Source organism: Zea mays, chromosome 4, assembly GCF_902167145.1.
Source record: "Zea mays cultivar B73 chromosome 4, Zm-B73-REFERENCE-NAM-5.0, whole genome shotgun sequence".
NCBI lineage: Eukaryota > Viridiplantae > Streptophyta > Magnoliopsida > Poales > Poaceae > Zea > Zea mays.
In genome coordinates, this window is record NC_050099.1 from 248,351,558 (window position 1) to 248,357,677 (window position 6,120).

Consider the following 6,120-nt stretch of genomic DNA (forward strand, 5'->3'; position numbering starts at 1 on the left):
GCCCTAAGTACATGTCGTCGTGGCAGCCGGAGAGGTTTTGGCACCCTGTTCGTGTGATGTCGTGGCCGTCGGAGGAGCGCTGGAGCCTTGCGGAAGGACAGCTGTCGGGGCTGTCGAGTCCTTGCTGACGTCTCCTTGCTTCCGTAAGGGGGCCGAGAGCCGCCGTCGTCATGGAGCACGCGGGGCGCCATCATTATTTGTTTTACCGGGGCGAGCCAGATGGGACGTCGGTCTTGTTCCTCGTAGCCAAAGCTAGCTAGGGATAGGGTAATGATGGCCCCTCCTGTGACGTGGTCGGTCCGAGCCCTGGGTTGGGCGAGGCGGAGGCTCCTCCGAGGTCGAGGTCGAGTCTGTCTTCCAAGGTCGAGGTCGAGTCCGAGCCCCTGGGTCGGGCGAGGCGGAGACCGTCGGCTGAGGCCAGGGCTGAGTCCGAGCCCTGGGGTCGGGCGAGGCGGAGTTCGTCGTCTTCCGGGGCCAAGGCCGAGTCCGAGCCCTGGGTTGGGCGAGGCGGAGTTCGTCGTCTTCCGGGGCCGAGGCCGAGTCCGAGCCCTGGGGTCGGGCGAGGCGGAGTTAGTCGTCTTCCGGGGCCGAGGCCGAGTCCGAGCCCTGGGGTCGAGTGAGGCGGAGTTCGTCGTCTTCCGGGGCCGAGGCCGAGTTCGAGCCCAGGGGTCGGGCGAGGCGGAGTTCGTCGTCTTCCGGGGCCGAGGCCGAGTCCAAGCCCTGGGGTCGGGCGAGGCGGAGCTTCCTATGGCGTCCGAGGCCGGACTTGGCTGCTGTCAGCCTCACTCTGTCGAGTGGCACAACAGTCGGAGTGGCGCAGGCGGCGCTGTCCTCTCGTCAGGCCGGTCAGTGGAGCGGCGAAGTGACTGCGGTCACTTCGGCTCTATCGACTGGAGGGCGCGCGTCAGGATAAGGTGTCAGGCCATCCTTGCATTAAATGCTTCTGCAGTGCGGTCGGTCGGTGTGGCGATCTGGCCAAGGTTGCTTCTTGGCGAAGACTGGGCCTCGGACGAGCCGAAGGTGTGTCCGTTGCTTGAGGGGGCCCTCGGGCGAGACGTGAATCCTCCGGGGTCGGCTGCCCTTGCCCGAGGCTGGGCTCGGGCGAGGCGAGATCGTGTTCCTTGAGTGGACCGAACCTTGACTTAATCGTACCCATCAGGCCTTTGCAGCTTTGTGCTGATGGGGGTTACCAGCTGAGATTAGGAGTCTTGGGGGTACCCCTAATTATGGTCCCCGACAGTAGCCCCTGAGCCTCAAAGGGAGTGTTAATACTCGCTTGGAGGCTTTTGTCGCACTTTTTTGCAAGGGGACCGGCCTTTCTCGGTTGTGTTTCGTTCCGGTGGGTGCGCGCGAGCGCACCCGCCGGGTGTAGCCCCCGAGGCCTCGGAGGAGTGGTTTGACTCCTTCGAGGTCTTAATGCGTTTCGCGATGCTTCGGTCGGTCTGGTTGTTCCCTCATGCGAGCTGGCCGTAGCCCGGGTGCACGGTCGGGTCCCAAGTTCTCGGGCTGGTATGTTGACGCTGTCAATGGTTTGGCCGGAGCCGGGTTTGCGAGAGCAGCCCCCGAGCCTCCGCACAGAGCGAGAGGACGGTCAAGGACAGACTCGACTTTTTTACATACGCCCCTGCGTCGCCTTTCCGCAAGGAGGGGAGAAAAGCGCCATGTTGCCCTTGGAGGGCGCCGAACATGGTGTCTCCAGTGAGCTGCTAACGGGCAATCCGAGTGGACGCCCGTGCCCCATTTGTTAGGGGTCGGCTAGTGGCCCGGAGGCGCGCTCCAAAAGTACATGCGGGTGATTTGCCGGACCCGGTCCCCTTTTGATGGGGTCCGAGGGCTCGATGCCTCCCTCTGATGGGATTCCGTTACAAAATCGTTCCCGTTGGTCTCGGAAATGTCCTAGGGTACCTCGGGAGCGTAGCCCGAGCCTTGGTTATGTATCGAACGTATCCAGGGTCATCCCTCGCTCTGCGTCTAAGGCGGCTGTCGAACCCTTCGAGGGCCAGCCTACGAACCCCTGATCAGTAGTGGGCGCGGAGCCCGAGTGGCCTAAGGCGGCCGTTGAACCCTTTCGAGGGGCCGGCATTCGAACCTCTGACCAGTAGTGGGCGTGGAGCCTGAGTGCTCTGAGGCGGCTGTTGAACCCTTCCGAGGGGCCAGCCTTTGAACCTCTGATCAGTAGGGGGGCTCGGGGCCCGCTTCCTTCGCAGAGAAGGATCCCTTTCGGGGTGTCCCCTTTCCCGGTCCCTGTTGTAAAAGAGAGAAAGAGGAAATGGAAAGGGATACGAAAATCGAATGACGTGGCGTACCTTTTTTGACGCGGTCATTATGGCGGAAGCGAAGCGTCGCCTGCTTCGCTTACCAAAGGTGTCGCCTGTCCTGCCGCAGAGTTAATGCGACGGGACGAGTGGTTCGCGTGGCAGTCGTTGCGCGTGCGTGAGCCTTTCGAGGAACGGAACACGGGCGCACCGTCTTCACGCCGTGGGAGAGGGTTCTCTTGCTGTCCCAGGAGGGGACGTGAGCTCGGCTGATGACTTGACCGCTGCTTCCGCCCGCCTGCCACCGCCATTACTGCCGGCCCATTTCTGGCCGTATCGACCGTCGCGCCTTCTCCCGCGGCTGACTGACCCGTGACCGATGTGCCTGGTTGGCACTGTTGGGTCATGCGCAGAGTTGCCTCGAGTCGTGGTACTGGTTCCGCAGTCGAGGAGGCACGGTAGTGGCGCAAGTGGCGGTGCAGTTTCTTGCACGTAGCAACCGGCGAGCTGGTTACATGACGTGTGGGCCTAGGCCTCCATGCTGGACGCGTTGGGGTCGAAAGGGTGCGCCCACTTGGTGCGGTTGCATGCCGCCTGCATGGCGGTCCGCCCTTTCACCCGCTGGTCTGGGCGAAAGTGGAGGAATGCTCGTAACCGCTGGGCAGTTGCGCGCACCGCGCGCGACGGTTTGGCTTCTTCTGCCCTGGGCCAACTTGCATGACGCATGGGACCCAGCCCCCGTGTCGTAGGGGGAGGACCTTGGAGCGTGTTGGAGAAGACTCAGCCCGCGATGGCAGAGGACGCAAGTGGGGAGAGTTGCCTTTAAAAGGAGGGTGACCCCCTTGAAAGGCAACCATGTCTTTGCGCTCCCCTCAAGCGTCGCGTCTTTCCACCTTCCGAGCCCCCGGATGGGGAACACTCGCAGTCCTTCCGCCTTGTCGTTGGAGAAATGCAACTTCGCGGAAGTTGGTACCTTTCAGCCATCGTTCGGCTTCAAGGATTTTCATCAGGCAGCCCGGCCGCATCCCCTCGCCGATGGTCACCCAAGACGGTGACCACTAGTTCAATGGTGGGGAGAAGCGAGCCGGGCTGCGATCTTGGTCCCGCCCTCAGCTTCAAGGATCTTCATCATCCTGGCTGGGGCGGAGGCCGGGCTGAGCCGGAGCTCTACCTCCCGCGCGGGTTCGTGGGTCACCTTCTCCCTCAACATTCAAGGGAGAGGGCGCTCACCGGCCTAGCGGGAGGGTCGGACTTCGACAACGCGGGGCTGGTCGGCGGCGAGCGTCGTCAGCTCCAGCGCGTTGGGCTCGCTGGCTCAGCTGGCTCTGGCTCGGCTCCCGGTGCCCCTCCCGCCGCAAGAGCGGTTGTCGCGCCGCGCGCACCGGAGGACCGCCCAAGACGTCGCGCGCTGCTAGGGCGGCGTTCGTGTTCTGGGGCTGTCCTGCCTTTGCCCCGGTACGGCGCCTCTGCGCGGAGGTCGGTGCTCCGCTCGTCCGGGAGGATCCGAGTGGCGATCTACCGGTGGGCATATGGCTTCCGTCGTCGGCGCTGAGGTGGTGGCGGCTGAAGAAGTCCTCGTCGCCGACGGGATCACTGCCACCATCCGCGCTCCAGGCCTCCGGCTCTTTGGCTTTGATAGCTTGTCCTCGCCCCTCGAGCGGAGACGCGGGCGAGGGCATTGTTGCAGCGGCGTCCCCCCTGAGGCCATCGCCGCTGCAGTTTGGCCACCTGGAGCGGAGGTCGTTGTCGCTGCTGCTGGAGCGGGCGGCGGTGAGCCACCTGGAGCCTTATCGCCCCGCGGGCCCTCCAATGTGGGGGGTTGTTCGTACCCGCGGAGGCGGAACCGGAGTTCCGTTTGTAATGGCACCTTGAGTGCCGGTGTCTGTTCATTGTGGCTGTCGGGGCCTGAACATGTATGTATTTCCGGCACGGAGCCGTGTTTTTTCCTCATTTCGAGCACTAGGACTCGCCTGTCGGCTAACTGAACTGCTGTAGGATCTAGGACACCAGCTAGAGGGGGGTGAATAGGCGGTTTTGACTAAAATCAAAAACACTAGGTAAATTTAATCAATATAACAAGAGGAATAAATTCTCTAGTGACAATAAGTAAACAATGTATGAGAAACAACTACGGTGATTGAATACTTGAGGAACAATATGCAAAACACTAATTACTTGCAAAGCAATAAGTAATGCAAGAAGGTAGAGACACCGAAATTTATCCCGTGGTATCGGTGATTTGCCGATCACCCCTAATCCACGTTGAGGTGGACTTCAAGCTCTCACTTGCTCCTCTATCAAGTCACGGCTTGATCTTTGAGCCAAGTGGACAAGAAATCACTCAATACCTCGATTCCACTAATGTCACCTTTGCCGCTCCGGCGAGGTAGGCGCAAACCCCTCACAATCAACACCTCGGCTTGTCCACAATCTTCTTGGAGAGCTCGACGGAGACAATCACCCGAGCCGTCTAGGAGGCGGCAACCTCCAAGAGTAACAAGCCAATGACGCTTGCTCGGTGTACCACCTAGTGCCTCAAGAATCACCAAATGATGCAAATGCACTAGGAACCCTCAATCTCTCACTAGAATGCAATCTCAAGCAAAGAGTGTGAGAGAGTGAGTTGGAGGATCACAAATGAGCTCAATGTGTGCAAGGAATAGCCAAGAGACTTCTCTCACACGAGCTACCCTTCTATTTATACCCCTCCATCAAAATCCAACCGTTATGTGCAAAAAGCACATGTTCTGCGCACACGCGGACGGTCCGCGCTCTAGGGCCGGACGGTCCGCCGTACACATAACGGCTATAATTCCCGTTTGAAAGCTGTCAGAACTGTCAGAAAAGGTAGGTCCGGACGGTCCGCCCTCCAAGGCCGGACCGTCCGCGACCTGGCAGCATGAGACACCCGAGCCTCGGACCAAGAACAGTTAGCACGCGCGGACCGTCCGCCTATAAATCCGGACGGTCCGCGACCTGGGATAGTACTGTCCGGACTAGTCCCCCGGACAGTCCGTAGTACAACTTAAAGAAATCGCACAGTCCCTGGTCAAAAAACATTTTGACACCTGCGGACTGTCCGCCCTGCATGGCCGGACGGTCCGCACTATAAATCAGGGACTGACCCGAAACTAGCCTTCTCTGGTCAGGACTGCGGACGGTCCGGCCCTAAGGCCCGGACGGTCCGCAGTGCAAAGTAACAAGGTTGCCCCCGAGATAGACAGTCTACGGACCCTCTGGTGGATCGCGGACAGTCCGCCCTCAAGGCCCGGACGGTCCGCGCATCCAAGACTTTGCAACTTTCAAACTTGTTTTTGAAAGAACTTTTAACTCACGAGATTAGAAGCGTTGTTAGTCCTCATGCAAATGCAACTACTTGATGCTCTATGAGGCACTGAGTTTCACACAGATCAAAGTCATTGACCCCTCTTAATAGTACGGCTATCTAGCCTACTAATCCGGTCAGGTATCTTCTCTAAACTCCTCAAGACCGGCAAAAAACAAAACCTATATTATACCTTTGCCTTTATCTGATCCACAACCAATGTTTATGATTCTCCTAACATTTCCTGTTTTATGTGGTCCAACCCTGCATTCTTATTTCTCGAAGAATCGTTAGTCCACAAGCAGTTGTCATTAATTACCAAAACATCACCAAAGGGGCCTAGATGATTCACAATCTCCCCCTTTTTGGTAATTGATGACAACACTACATAGTATATTAAAGAGAAGTTTAGTTTTTCCAATTCTCCCTCATACCTAAGGTATAAGATAGATCTTGGAGATGAGTTTCATAGGACTTATCTTGATTTGAAGTTCTGTCCGAGAGATAGATAAATCCCAATAAAAACTCAGTATGTAAGAA